The sequence below is a fragment of the Sminthopsis crassicaudata genome, chromosome 5, assembly GCF_048593235.1.
Source record: "Sminthopsis crassicaudata isolate SCR6 chromosome 5, ASM4859323v1, whole genome shotgun sequence".
Taxonomy (NCBI): Eukaryota; Metazoa; Chordata; class Mammalia; order Dasyuromorphia; family Dasyuridae; genus Sminthopsis; species Sminthopsis crassicaudata.
In genome coordinates, this window is record NC_133621.1 from 283,156,325 (window position 1) to 283,173,031 (window position 16,707).

The window sequence follows — 16,707 nt, forward strand, 5'->3', positions numbered from 1 at the left end:
AAGGGAAGTCAAACTATCTCCCCAGGCAAGATTGGTGCATGTCCCTTTCCACTGAAATTTACTAATTAAGAGAAAGGAAGGAAGGAAGGAAAGAAGACTGTGTGCTTCAGCTCAGATAGGAGTCACTGTCTCTGCTGTCTCTATGGGCACTGGGCAGTCCCTGCTTGGCTCTGCTTAGGTCATTTGGTCTCCCCCAGGCTCCTACAGAAGCAGCCACTCCTCCCCACCCCCACCCCATCCAGAGCTACACCTCTCTCTTCTGAGATGCTTATCTTTAATTAAGTGAAGAGATTCTGACTTGATGGCCCACTTCATAATCCCTAGCAATTGCTTCTGTAGATCCTTAATCATCTCTTTGGAGATGCAAGGCAGAGATGACTCTGTATTTTTGGCATTTTGTACAAATAATGCTGTCACCTGGCACTGGCAAGAGACATCAAAGCAGGCCTCCAGGAAAGCTATCTTCAGAAGCAACAGAAGCTTGATTTGCTGTTGGCTTTCCCACTTTCTCTTGTAATATTTCCCCACTTTTTCTCCTCTCCTAATCCTCAGCTGGGGCAGCTATGGGGTGCCATAGTGCACAGAGCACCAGGGCCTAGAATCAGGAAGACTCATTATGCTTTCAAGTCTGGCTTCAATCATACTTACAATCTCTGGGACTCTGTCTGCCTTGTTTCCTCCTCTGGAAAAAGAAATGGAAAACCAATCCAGCATCTTTGCCAAGAAAACCCTAAATAGGATCACAAAGGTCACCACTGAACAATTCTCAGTCACATTTGAACAGTCACTTTCCATGGATGTCCTAACATGAAAAGGGCTTTCCTTGGTTGGTATATGAGATCACACTGTGTAAAAATCCAAGTCAGCCATTGCTAGAATCTTTCTTTCTCTTCCCTTCCTACTCATCATATTTTTATGCTACCTCCTTGCTCTTTAGCATCTCTTACAAGAAGGCTTGGAAAGAATACCTTATCCACAAAATCAGAGATCCAGCAAAACAAAAAAGTGAAGTCATACTTCTTAACAATTTATGCCTATTTTCATATAAATGCAAATAGAGTATGAGATAAGCATTCCCTTCTCAGGAAGTGTAACTCTTAAGACCCAAATGTTCTGGCATGTCTTAAACTAACTGGGAGGGAGTTGAGAAGTGGTTCATTAGTGCTTTTCTATAATTAACATTAACTATACTACTTACCACTGAATAAAAATTGTAATTGGTAACAAAAATTAGCTTTCTATAAGATGGGAACTATCTCCCAGGGTTCTTGCAAGGATGCAATGAGAAAATGTTGGTAATATACTTTGAAAATTAAAAAAAAAAAAAAAAAAAAAAAAAAAAAGAAAAGAAAAGAAAAGAAAAAACTTTGCAAAGTGCTAATGTGTTAATTATTATTATTACTGCTGTTCTTATATTGTTCTGAGAGGCAGCTATGATTTGTGTTTCCAAGTTACTAGCTTGCTCCTTAACTATTTTTAGTTTTTTCTCTTTTTTTTAAATTAATTTTTATAACTATAACATTTTCTTTGATAGTACATATGCATAGATAATTTTTTTTCTTACATTATCCCTTGTATTCCCCTCTGTTCCGAGTTTTTCCCCTCCTTCCCTCCACCCCCTCCCCCAGATGGCAGGCATTCCAGTTTTTTCTTTCCTCATATATGAGAACAGATGATGCTGATGTATAAAAACTTCCATTCTGGGCAATATACACCCAATAATATTTGCTTTAAAATTTTCACAATATAGATATAAAATAGGAAATTTTAGTTTTCTTTAAATATGGATGCTGAAAGCTCTTTAGCATTTAACCTTCTTAAAAATTTAAGGCCATTCAGGAAAATATGGACTTATGTGAACTGAAGCAAAGCAAAGCAAGCAGAATCAAGAGATCATATTACACAGTAATAGCAGCATTATTATAACTGTGAATGAACAGCGACTTTGATCAAGAAATCATCCAAGACATTTCCAAAGGACTCACAATGAAAAATGCTATTTACCTCCAGAGGCCTAATGAATTCTGCATGCAAATTAAGGCATACTTTTTTTCAGGCTTAATTTTTTTTTATTTTGTCTTTCTTTTGCAACATGGCTCATATAGGAACTGGAATGAAGAAAATCTCCAGATCATGTCATGTAAAGATTAAATTGAACGTGGATATTTTGCCTCAAGGAGGAAAACAATCACTGTTAAGTACTTAAAGAGTTAACATATAGAAGAGAGATGTCCAAAAGCATTGGAATCATAGATGGAACCTGAAGTGGAACAACATTCTGGAAGTAATGGGGATGGGGCTCCATAATAACCACTGGCCAATCAGATAGGAGGTCCTTCCTCAGACACAGGTTAGACCAGTAGCCTCACTGAGCTTGTGATAACTCTCTCCTCCTGCTCATTCATTCTGATAAGAGCATGAGTGAGCCTTAGACACTGGACCAATTCCTCCTCTAAACCCCCTTTGGCATTCTGGAAATGTGGCCAAGTTTCTTTGTGAGCTGTTATAGGGAGCTGTGGGGGCCTTGTGGGTAGGAGCTGGTGGCAGGGTATGTGAGCTCGGAGCCCATAAAAGCTTTAATTGTTTAAAGGAATAGCAAAATGTCAGAGATCCAAGTTGTGCTTATGTAACCCAGGATAATAAAATGCCAGGCCCTGTGGGGGAAGTGTTTGCTGTTGATAAAAGTGGGTAAAAACATAATTTTTATGACAATCCTATACTGATCAACAATTTCCAACCCTTTTATTTTAAGCATCTTTGTTGACCTTTTCTAAGGCCAACTGGATGCATTCTAAATCTCAAAGTTTTGGTTTATCACTGACTGCACATAGGCTTTTTGCAGAGAACATTAGGAGCCAAGACTGCAGAGAATAGTTTATTAATATAATGGATGACCAAGTGCTTCATAAACATAATGACACAAGTCAAAGAAATATGAGGAGACTTAGGAAGTGAGGCAGAGAATAGAGTGAAAAGAATGAGAGTCTTAATGATTACAACTACCTTAATGAAGACAATATTAAATTGCAAGAAAATTCAAGTGAAATATTCAACAGATCATGCTGGTATTGCCTCTTCACAAATGAGGCGTACATACTTGTTTTAATGGAAGGCATAAGAAACTACCTGAGTACGAGACCCTCTCCAACAATGAGATGAACCAAATCAGTTCCAATAGAGCAGTAATTAATTGAACCAGCTACACCCAGCAAAAGAACTCTGGGAGATGACTATGAACCACTACATAGAATTCCCAATCCCTCTATTTTTGTCCACCTACATTTTTGATTTCCTTCACAGGCTAATTGTACACTGTTTCAAAGTGCGATTTTTTTTTTGTACAGCAAAATAACTGTTCAGACATGTATACGTATATTGTATTTAACTTAGACTTTAAACATATTTAACATATATTGCGCTCAACCTGCCATCTGGGGGAAGGGGTGGGGAGGAGGGGCTAGCCTCTTTTGGGGAACATATATCATCTTCACAGAGAATAAGTCAGTACAAGGATGTACAAGACGACTGTAAAGGTACATGGATCAAGTTGTGAAGGGCAGTAAAAGCCAAAGCAAAATTGGATCCTACAGCTCTCAAAAAAACCAATGGAGTTTATTAAGGAAGTATCAGGATAAAATGGGTCCTCAATAAAATCACTTTGGCTACCACAGGGAGGGTGAACCCAAGTGAAGAGACTCAAGAGAAAAAGCCTAATCTAGGAAAGAGGTAGGGAGGCCTCCCAGCTAAGGTGAAAGCTTTACAAGTATAAGGAAAAGATCTGATGTAAGAGATCTGGGGAGGCACAGCAGGATCCCATAACATTATAAACCCAAGAAACTGGAAGAATGGTGGTGTCATTAACCAATATAGGGATGCTCAGAAGGGAGTTGGGGAAGGAGACAGGGGAAAAGAATTCAGTTTTGGACAAGTTAAGTCTGAAATGCCTTCAAGTCAGCCAATTTTAAATGTCCAACAAGCAACTGCTATTAAGGTGGTCTTAAGGGAGGAAGACATGAGTTAAATATATAAATGCAAAAGTTGAAAAAAGCAGCAACCAACCATATGCTGCTTACAAGGATCATTTAAGAACATTTTTAAAATTTAAAAGACCAGCCTAAAATTTTCCACACAGATTAGTAAAAGCAGGAACAGCTTATATCAGAGAACAAGACCAGAACATACCTAGTGACAAATTATTAACAAACAAAATACACGGTAGAGACAGATGCTATTAAATGATCAGGAAGCTGAAAACAACATTAGTAAACAATCAGAGAAAGCATCATGGAGGTGTTGAAATTTTTCAAATCAGGTCCTAAAGAATTAGAAGGATTTAGATGAAGCAGCAAGAAGAAACGATATTGCTATCATGCAGCAAATTAATCTTTACTAGCAACAATAGCAGGAAAAATCACATGTACCACCATCATCTCAATACCAAATACACGATGTGAAAGTGTGTGTACCTTTTTGTATTTTTTATCTTCATTAAACTGAGAAGAGTCTCAGAAGTGAAAAAGGTTGTTTTTAAAAGATACAGGTTTTAGAGGCAATACAATTTTAAAGTTTCCAGGGAGGTTGATTGTGAAGATCGCTCAATGAATAGGAAAGATCAAATAACTTTTATCAGTAAGTGGCACAGAAGATATAAGCAACTATCAACTCAATCCTCCTCATTTTGGGGAAATTATTTTTTTTCTTCTTTTTTTTATTATAACTTTTTATTTACAAGATATATGTATGGGTAATTTTTCAGCATTGACAATTGCAAAACCTTTTGTTTCAACTTTTTCCTTCCTTCCTCCTCACCCCTTCTTCCAAATGGCAAGTAGGCCAATACATGTTAAATATGTTAAAGTATAAATTAAATGCAATATATGTATACATGTCCAAACAGTTATTTTGCTGTATGAAAAGAATCGAACTTTGAAATATTGTACAATTAGCCTGTGAAGGAAATAAAAAATGCAGGCAGACAAAAATAGAGGGATTGGGAATTCTATGTAGTGGTTCATAATCACCTCCCAGAGTTCTTTCTCTGGAGTAGCTGGTTAAATTCATTACTGTTCTATTGGTGGCCATGTCCACCAGAATTTCACTCAGCATCAGTTCATGTCAGTCTCTCCAGGCCTTTCTGAAATCATCCTGCTGGTCATTTCTTACAAAATAATAATTATTCCATAATATTCATATACCACAATTCATTCAGTCATTTTCCAATTGATGGGCATCCATTCTGTTTCCAGTTTATGGCCACTACAGAGAGGGCTACCACAAACATTCTTGCACATACAGGTCCTTTCCCTTCTTTAAAATCTCTTTGGGATATAAGCCCAGTAATAACACTGCTGGATCAAAGGGTATGCACAGTTTGATAATTTTTTTGGGCATAGTTCCAAATTGCTCTCCAGAATGGCTGGCTCTGTTCACAATTCCACCAACAATGTTATCAATGCTCCTGTTTTCCCACACATCCCCTCCAACATTTCGCATTATCTTTCCCTATTATTCTAGCCAATCTGACAGGTGTGTAGTGGTATCTCAAGAGTTGTCTTAATTTGCATTTCTCTGATTAATAATGACTTGGAGCATCTTTTCATATGGTTAGAAATAGTTTCAATTTCTTTGTCTGAAAATTGTTCATATCCTTTGACCATTTATCAATTGGAGAATGGCTTGATTTCTTATAAATTAGAGTCAATTCTCTATGTATTTTGGAAATGAGGCTTTATCAGAACCTTTGACTGTAAAAATGTTTTCCCAGTTTATTGCTTCTCTTCTAATTTTATCTGCATTAGTTTTGTTTGTACAAAAAAATTTTCATTTTGATATAATCAAAATTTTCTATTTTGTGATCAATAATGATCTCTAGTTCTTCTTTCGTCATAAATTCCTTCCTCTGCCACAGGTCTGAGAGATAAACTATCCTATGTTCCTCTAATTTATTTATAATCTCATTCTTTATGCCTAAGTCATGAATCCATTTTGACCTTATCTTAGTGTATGGTGTTAAGTATGGGTCAATGCCTAGTTTCTGCCATACTAGTTTCCAATTTCCCAGCAATTTTTGTCAAACAGTGAGTTCTTATCCCAAAAGCTGGGGGTGTCTTTGGGTTTGTCAAACACTAGATTATTCAAGTTATTGGCTATTTTGTCCTTTGAACCTAACCTATCCCACTGATCAACTGGTCCATTTCTTAGCCAATACCAAATGGTTTTGGTAACTGCTGCTTTATAATATAATTTTAGATCTGGCACAGCTAGGCCACCTTCATTTGATTTTCTTTTCATTAATTCCCTTGAAATTCTTGACCTTTTGTTTTTCCATATGAACTTTGTTGTTAGTTTTTCTAGGTCATTAAAATAGTTTTTTGGGAGTCTGATTGGTATAGCACTAAATAAATAGATTAATGGTAATATTGTCATCTATTATATTTGCTCGCCCTATCGAACAGCATTTAATATTTTTCCAATTGGTTAGATGTGATTTTATTTGTGTGGAAAGTGTTTTATAGTTTTGCTCATATAGTTCCTGATTTTCCCTTGGCAGATTCCTAAATATTTTATACTATCAGTAGTTAATTTAAATGGAATTTCTCTTTAAATAATGAATATTAATCGATCCAATGCCTTCCACAGTAAAAGCATCAGAATGACTACCCAGATTTTGCTGGTGATCTTCTAAAGCAGATCACTTCTGGACGCTCTACAAATAACCAAGATAATAAAAATGCCTGCAGTAACTCTTGTTCATTAATTTCAAGTACCAGATTCAGCATCACAAAATATTACCTTAACAGCTTTACTCATAAAAGGAGTCTCATATGCTTATCAGTCAACAAATAAATATTTATTAAGTAAATACTATATATGAACCAGGTATGGGAATGATAAAAATACTAAATTAAGAGAGTCTCTTATGCTCAAAGAGTTTACATTCTATGGTGGGACGTAAGGCATTGACAGGATAAAGGCATTATCAATGTCAAGGAAAATAGTCATGCATAAGAGATCCTCCTTTCTTGCTAAAAAAATGAAAGAATAACATATTTTCTATTGGTGCCAAGCTTCTAAAGGCCTGTATTCACATGAGATGATATACATACACTATAATGACTTAAAAAAATCAGATGTATCATATTTGGGTGAAATGATTAAAAACTTCCTATCACAGATATAGCCCCTCTCTTTTAAAACTACTATTTCCCAGGGATGCTATATGGTTTCAATTCATGGAATGCCTAAATTTCTAAATTAAAATGATCAAGAACCTATGAGGAAAGAAGCAAGATGGATAAAAATAGATCACATTATTAACAGTAATCTGCATGCAACAAGTGTCATAAAAGACATTGAGACTACATATGATGGGAAAAGAAGGTAGGCTGATCATGAAAGAAAATAAAAGACCACAGCTAGTACTATTACGGAAGAAAACATTTCAAGGAATCCAAGAATCCTTAGAATCTAGAAATCAAGAATCCAGGAATCCTTAGGTTCTTCTCTGTGTCCAAGCAGTCTTTCGCAAGTTGGCCAGCCAATCTGCTGAAAGTATTTCTACCCAGGGAAGAGTAGGGCTTGCAGAGGATAAGAGAACCCTTAAAGTAGAAGCCTCTATCTATCCCTAAAGTCTAGTCCCTTCCTTCTGTCCTTGACCTTCAAATTAGCCTATATAAGGTATTGTTTGTTTTGTCTCTCCCATTAGCTCCTTGAGGAAAAGGACTATTTTTTGTCTTTTTTCATATGCCTGGCACCCAGTAAGTGCTTGATATTTATTGAACAGCTGAGTTCCATGTGCAACAGTCACCATACAAGAAACCTTCTTTTATTCCTTTGATATTTAGATTTTTCCTTATTTGGATAAATATTGATTTGAAATCATTTTTCAAACATACTTCTACAACTTCAGCAATAATCAATGTTTATATAACAGATTGAGCACTAATGTATAAATAGTCTCTCAAGATAACATTATAATGCTTCCTGTTTCGGTTTTTGAAGGATCCCTGATTTTGTCAAAGTAGGCACTTCCTTCTTCAACAAAGAATGCAACCTTTCTACAACTAGATAGATGATGGATCAGAAAAGGCATTGTGGCCAAAAGATGTCCCATGTGTACAGAATCTGATGATAAGCTTCTCCAAATCTGGACAAATACTCTGCCAACAGATTTCATTCTTCACCCAGTGCATCAGAATAAATATACCAAAAATGATCTTCTTCTGATCTTGTCTCTGGAAGTCCATAGACACCAGTACACCAAGAGCTTGACAAAGAACAAGAAAAACACATTTCCTTCTAAGACAAAATGATTTAATGGAATGACTGGATAGAAACAGAATACAATCACAAAGTCTAGATTCTAAGTCCTCATTGGGCTTCTCCATCTGGACTTTTTAAAATCAGTTAATCACCTCTTTGATCTGTCTTCCTCAGTAAAATAAAGGAGCTGAAGCAGATGACTTTAAAATGTTTCCTATTAGTCTGTAAAGTCCCTTGAGGGCAGTATCTTGGCTCTTATTTCATATTCTTATCTGTAAATAATCACAAGAAGCACAGTTCCCTGCACCCTAGTAGATATTTAAAGAAGGCTGGATGAATTGGATTCCAATTCCAGAACTCCAAAAACATTAACATCCTTTCAGTCATTCCATCATGACACTAATGAGGGGGGAAAAAATGAAAATTTGATTTTATAATTTTAATGAAGGAATTTTTCTGCATAATTAAGACTCTTCAGTAAAGCCTGCATTTCAATATACTATGGATAATACGTTAGAAGAATGAATCCTAATACCATATGACACAATCACTTGAATAATAACAGATTGGGTAAAATTTAGAAAAAAATTTTTTTTAATTTGAAATTTTAATTTTAAAACATTTTATATCTCAATGTCTTAATGAATTTGAGGTATCCTGTGTTTTATTTCTTCTTAAATAATCTCACATTTTCTTAATAGTTAACCATATTGCTGAAATAATACAGCATTAGAATAGAAAAAAATTTCCTTACATCAATCATAAAGACAAAATCCCAGTTCAGTTCCCATAGACATGCAGAAAAATTATGGTCTTATACTGGCCCTTCTAGGAGCAGACTCCCTGAGCAAAGGACAAAATAGCCACTGCTATTCCTTTTTTAAAGTTAACCAGGATGCTTAAGGAAACTAATCCACTTAGAATTAGTAATAAATTATTTCTCGATACTAACAAGAGCTAGGTGTACCATTACAGAGATCAACTCCATTACTCTATCTACCATGTAAACACATACTATTCTTCAGTTCTTTCCTCTTTGCTTTGAAGGAGAAAGACAAGACATTCTGGTTTCTGTGTACAAATGCAAAATAAGTAGCATTACTAAGTTTCCATATGTATTAAATGTTGAGGTAAAATATTACCATGTTAATTATCTATGCTGTATTAACATAATAGGAAAAAAAGAGAATTTTCAATTGCTTGAACAATGTTGTTTTTTTTAAAAAAAATCAGCTAAAAATCAGCTTAAGAGTGAGAAAGCTCTGTTGTGAACCACACAATTCCCACAGCGCTCTCTCTGGATGTAGATGGCTCTTTTGATCACATGACCATTGGAACTGGTCTGAATCATCTCATTGTTGAAGAGAGCCATGTCCATCAGAATTGATCATCGTATATAGCTGTTGCAGTGTACAATGAATCTCCTGGTTCTGCTCATTTCACTTAGTATCAGTTCATGCAAGTCACTCCAGAACTCCCTGAAAACATCCCGCTTATCATTTCTTATAGAACAATATTCCATAGTATTCATATACCATAACTTATTCAACCCTTCTTCAACTGATGGGCATCCATTCAGTTTTCAGGTTTTTGCCACTACGAAAAGGGCTGCCACAAACATTTTTGCACATGTGGGTCCCTTTTCCTCCTTTAAGATCTCTTTGGAATACAAGTCCAGTAGAAACACTGCTGGGTCAAACGGTATGCCCAGTTTGATAATTTTTTGGGCATAGTTCCAAATTCTCCAGAATGGTTGGCTCTGTTCACAATTCCACCAACAATGTATCAGTGTCCCAGTTTTCCCACATCTCCTCCAATATTAGTCATTTTTTCCTGTCATCTTAGCCACTCTGAGAGGTATGCTGTGGTATCTCAGAGTTGTTTTAATTTGCATTTCTCTGATCAATAATGATTTAGAGCACCTTTTCATATGACTGGAAATGGTTTCAATTTCTTCATGTGTAAACTGTTCATATCCCTTTGACTATCAATTGTAGAATAGCTTGAATTCTTATAAATTTGGGTCAATTCTCAATTTAATTCAATTTCAATTCTAAAATTCAATTTTAGAAATGAGGCCTTTATCAGAACCCTTGAATATAAAACTGTTTCCCCAGTTTATTGCTTCCTTCTAATCTTGTCTGCATTAGTTTTGTTTGTACAAAAACTTTTTAACTTAATATAATCAAAATTATGTATTATGTAAAAAATGATCTCCAGTTCTTCTTTGGTCACAAATTTCTTTCACAAATCTGAGAGATAAACTATCCTATGTTCTTCTAATTTGTTTATGATATATTTCTTTATATCTAGACCCTGAACCCATTTCAATCTTATCTTGGTATATGATGTTAAGTATGGATCAATGCCTAGTTTCTGCCATAATAGTTTCCATTTTTTCCAGGAGTTTTTGTCAAATAGCGAATTCTTATCCCAAAAACTGAGGTCTTTGGGTATGCCAAACACTAGATTACTATAGTCATTGACTATTTTGTCCCGTGAACCTAACCTATTCCACTGATTGACTACTCTCTTTCATAGCAAGTACCAGTTTGATGACTGCTGCTTTATAATATAGTTTTAAATCTGGTACAGCTAAAGCCACCTTCATTTGCATTTTTTTCCATTAATTTCCTTGAAATATTGTTTGCTTGCATTTTATTTTATCATTTTCTTTTCTGGCTTGATTTGATTTTTCTTATACAGCAAGATAATTGTATAAATATGCATGCACATGTTGGATTTAACATCTATTTCTACCATGTTTAACATATATTGGACTATTTGCCATCTAGGGGAGAAAAACTGGAACACAAGGTTTTGCAAGGGCTAATGTTGCAGAATTATCTATGGATGTTTTGAAAAATAAAAAGCTTTAATAAAAAAACTGGAAAAGAATAAATGTGTATCTTATATTTTAAACTGAATTCCATATATCACTCTTGCTTTGCCAAGGACAGTGGCTAGAATACTGACCTTGGAGTCATAATCTAGGATAGAATTCCAGGTAACAATGTTAGGGAAGTCACAACCTTCTTCTGATTATGCTGTTACAGATTACAGATATCTGAGAGATCTATGGTTTCATTCATACATAAGATCCCTCTCCTTCCAATAAAATGCTGCCTCATCATGTCCAATTCTTGCTGAGGTTTATTTGTCAATCTTCCACAGATTGACCAATTAATATCCTAGCGACCTTCTAATGATTCTGATAATAGCATACATTTCAATGGAGCAGGAAAGCTCATTTACATGGCCCATCTTTTTTTCTGGTACTACATCTAGTCACTTTTGTACAATTCTTCATTGGTGAAGTATTGTACATTGCTCGTGCTTACCAACCACACAACTCTCCACTACTCTTCAAAATTAATTCTTCAAAGGCTGGCATTTTTGCAACTTAAATGATATGCAATATCACTGGGAGGATACTGTTATTAACAAGATGGAAATGTTTCATAAAGAAGTTTGGAGTTCTTACAGACACTACACAGAATCCAAATGGGAGGAAGATTCCCTATAGTAGTAAGGTAGGTCTTTCCCTCTAGATGGTTTGCAAATAACATACTGACTGTACCAAATCCATAAGTATACAGCATCTCCTATACAGGATTCACAATCACTCTAGAGTTTGTTGCAACTAAATAAAAAGGGGGGAAAAAAAAACAAAAAGCAAGAACAATGCCTACTAACTGTCCACAATGGGGCAGGCAGTCAGATGGACCTACACAAACCTGGTCTATAAGACATGTATCTTGGCCAGAAACTATACACAAACAAATACTTATGTCTAAGAGTGAACAGAAAGGAGACAGTAGGCTGAACAATGCATAGAAACCAAAATCTGTATCTAAAAACTACTTAAAGGACCTCAGATTTGCAAATAATGACTGCTGCTTATTTAAACTTGGTTCTTCCCTATCTCCCTCTCCCTAACACCTAATAAGGGTATGCTTATTGAATGAACAATTGAGGAATTAACCTATATTTATTACAACCATTTCAGATTTATGAGTGCTTTATAGATATTATCTTATTTCATCCTTAATATGAACCATGTAAGTAGGCAAAATAGATATCACCTCCTTATTTTATAAATAGGAAAAAAATCACATAAGGAAATATATTGACCAAAATGAAATGATATTGACTAAGCTCAGTCTAAGAGAAGAACTATAAGAAAGATTCTCCTTCTTCCAATTCTTTGCAGAAACAGGAAAGAGATTGGGCATGGAACACTACAAGTTTGGGCTATTTTTGTTATACTGCTTAATTTGTAGAACATAAAAATATATTGAACCCAGGATAATGTTCATTATGTGAGATGCCGGGCAAGACCATAGATGATCCAGTCTCATCAAAACAAATGGAAAAAAAAGTTAAGGGTATATGTCTGCCAACATCATCTTTAAAGATCTTTAAAAAAAAAAAAAAAATTCTTAGTGCTCTAGTTTCAAAAAACGTATCAAAATATCCCCAATACTTTGCACAGTTGCCTTGTCCATAATAGGAATTTAATCAAGGGCTTGTTAAAGTGAATCAAATTGAAGATCAGGATTTCTTTTTTTGAATACAAAAGGATAAAACATAGTTCAAGGAGCATTAAAATGTGAGCTTTAAAAAAAAAAAAAAAAACCTGTACTGGGCAATTTAAATGTTATCAATGAACCTAAAAAAATCTATTTCTGAAGATTCCTAAAAAACTGCTCAGCAAAACTGGATGGCTTACTTTCTCCCTCCTCTGGGTCTATGATCTCTTTTTTTTTTTGTCAAGGAGTCAGGATGATGGCCTCCAATGCCAGGCATAATGCCCAGAAAAGGGGCTCCCTGAGAAGCAGCTGACCAAACCAGCTGCAAAGCACATTAAAGTGAGCCTGGCTCCTTTCATCTCAGAGGATGTCTGCCTAATCAGGAGCCAAATTAGAAGCTACTGGCCCCAGGATAACCTCCCTACTAAACTCCTATTTCTTTTCTACCTAGAAAAGAGAGGAAGCAATTAAGCCCACTTCATGATCTCTACCCTACCACATATCTTTAGACTCACCCTCTTTGAATATTATACATGAGGAGTAATCTCAGAAAGATTGTTTTGAAATCCTTCTCTTTTTAAATATTAGGAGCAAATGCTTTTTGCCATTATCAAACAGATATAATAGATTATATTTATTCTTTTCAACCCCTTTCTTCCACAGTAAATTACAGGGGAAGATGTGTATCGACTGAGGAGATATTAGTTTATTCACATACTCCCTTTATTATGCAAGCCCATTCAAGACCACTGGTGTGCCATGCTGGAAGTCTATTTATGAATCTAGAGGTCATACTGAGCTAGAAGAGAATACAAAGATTATCTTGCTCAGAGTTCTAACACAACCACATGGAACAAGTAAATAGACTTATCTGTGTGTTGACTTATCTCATTAAACTTCAAAAGGATGTCATGTTCCTTAACCAAACCCAGAACTTCCGTTCTCTTGCCCCCCACCCCAACTGCCCAAAGCAAAAAGCCCCTTTCCTACAAGATGATAGCCTCTACTCTTTAGTGCTACTTGTCAAACCTCTCCCTCTCTCCCAGAGCTTCTTTACCTCCTCACCACTTCCATTTCTTTACAATTCATGCCCGCATTCCTTTAAAAGCCAGACTTTCCTAAAATTCTTGGACAATGATTAAAATGATAACTGTAAAGGCAATAATGGGTGAAGGCTGCTACTTCTGGATGGTGACTATATAGAGAATGTCTTATAGAAGTCCTAAGACAGGTAAGAAGTCTGCTCACACTGCTCCAGAAGCCCACCCACAAAAGCAATGGAACTGGGTAAATCCTACAAGCGATGCCCTGGGTGCACTGTCAGATTGGATCAGTCTTTTGTAGGAGTCAATCTTCAAAGCAAAATGACCTATGCCAACAGCAACAATTTGCCCAGTTAGGGTTTAAAAAAAAAAAATCAAGATAATAAAAGAAGTTACAGTTACAGAAAGATCATCAAGGCTGCAACATAAGAACCACTCCATCTGCCCAAACTACTAAGAGTGTGCATACTTTGTTTCAAGCCTGGGCCACTTATAAAGCTCTGAGATTACAAAAAAGTAAAAGAAACTTGGAGATGATCCCTCTACTTCTGAGACCACATAGATAACAATATAATGAGCATCTTGTGGACAAAATTATTATTTTGTCATTGCATTGTACTGTGATAACTTGCAAAAATTAAAGAAATGACTTTCAGGACAAAGAAATGACAAAAAGAAGCTTCAAGGAAGACTGGCCAGTTCATGCTCCCCATAAAAATACTAAAAATAACATCCAGGCTGGAATTGGGATTTACAAACTTTTTTTATTCAAGTGAATTTTTGGTTTAATACCTTCCATTTTTCATTTACCTAATGATGATACCTAGCATGGAGGTATGATTTTAAAGTCTAGAAATGAGGAAAAGAACTAGAAGAAAAAGAAGTCAGGCTGGTTTGACTCCTTCAAAAAGATCTGGGTTCACCAATGAGAGAAAGAGCACAGACCTCAAGAGGAAATGTGCCATGGGAAGGATGACAAAAGGATGTTCCAGCAAGGGAAGCCCCGAGAAAGGAGAGAAGTTTCAAAAGTTTCCAGCAGGGAAGTCCCACAGTAAAGAAATGATTTTAACGCCCAGGATGTCAGGAACAGGCCTAGGAGAAAAATGAAGACAGTTCAGCCTGAGCCCTTCCCAAAAAAAAAAAAAAGGAGAAAAATTAAAATCTTGTCCTTACTATGTAAAATATTGTTTATTGTATCTGTGACAATTTTATTATGAGTGATTGATTAGCAAAAGGTACAATAATATTCATATTATGCTGGAATTTTAAATTTGAAATATTAAAATCTTATTCTAAATCTGTTACTCATATAGATTCATAACCTTAAAAATTAGACGTTATCATCTGTTTTTATTTTCAATCTCCTTTATAATTAAGAAACTTAGTGAAATGTAAAGCACTATAATGTGGATACAAGTGACATAGTTCTTAAATGACTGTGACTACAAAGACCCTCCCAATCTATGCTTTAAAGCATCAGCATCAACATCCAGAAATAGATGTAAGGAGTCTGAATGCAGATCTAAGCATACCATTCCCACTTTTTTTTTTCTTTCGCGTGGTTTTTCTTTCTAACTCTTCTTTCACCATATGACTAATGTGGAAATGTTTAATAATCATTATATGTTTATAATCTATGTCAGATTACTATCTTGGGGGGGGGGGAAGAGGAAGGAAGGAGAAAAAATTTGGAACTCAAAATCTTATAAAAGTGAATGTTGAAAACATTTATATGTAATTGAAAAAAAAAACATTATTAAGTGTGGGGGGGGAGGACTGATAAAGGGGAACCTAATTACACAATTGATGTTGCAGAGCAAGTCCATAATCACTGAACCTCCATCAATTTTTTGCATTTTTGTCTCTAAAATTTTTACTCAGTTACAATAAAGCATTGTCATATATATTCAAAAAGACAATGAAGAGTCTCTGCTATTACTAAAAAAAGAAACAAGCATTTTCTTTTATTGAATGAAATTTTACCCACATCATGGAAAAGAAATGAGGTGGATAATAAATCTTCAAAATGTCCCTTTAAATGTCTATGTTTACAAAATTCTACATAATTTCAAAATCCAAATTTTTACCTTTATGTCAAATAAAGTGATGTTCCATTAAAGAACTTAAAAAAAAAAAAAAAAAGGAACTATTCCTGCAAAAGAACCAGAGATTTCCAAATGTAATCTCATTTACTACAATAATGTTCTTTAATTTTAAAAAATGGATTTTGTTGATCTTTCCTCCCTATTAAACTGAGGTTTAATGGCACAATTTCTGATACCCTCAGTCACTGAATATTTAAAAATATATCAAAGTCTTATTGTAAAACCAAATCTATAGGACTGGTATGCATTAATTAAATCAAATCACATGTTTTTATGACTTACTGACAAATCATATGACACAATGCGTCACAATTGTACAATTAAAAAGCTTTCAAATGATTTGCTTTTCAGATATGTCCCAATAAATATTTAGAACAAAAGGCAGCATGGTATGGCTAATGGACAGATCAAAGACCAGCCTTAGTGTCACAGAGTAATCAGTCACCAAGCATTTATTAAGCACCCATCATATACTCAACAACAGACTAAGCACAAGGAAGACAAAGAGCAAAATAGTTCCTTCTCTTAAAGAACTCATAGTGTAAAGACAGCTAGGGGTGAACTATATATGTAGAGAGATAGACCCTTAAATGATACCAACAGAGGAAATAGCAAGCAGCTTCACAAGCAGTTCTGAGACACTACAAAAATATTTTTTACATCTATACATATATGTGCATATGTATTTACATATATAATGGGTATCATATTTCTTGTTTTCTCCATGGGTGGTTGGAGGGGCTGGAAGGAGTGAAAGAATTTGGA

At 35.2% G+C, this 16,707-nt stretch overlaps 1 protein-coding gene across 2 annotated transcripts in view; it reads right to left on the bottom strand.

Moving 5' to 3' along the window:
• The window catches only part of CDK17 (cyclin dependent kinase 17), a 142,228-nt gene that overhangs the window by 106,884 nt on the left and 18,637 nt on the right, over window positions 1-16,707 (bottom strand). The window lies entirely within an intron of this gene.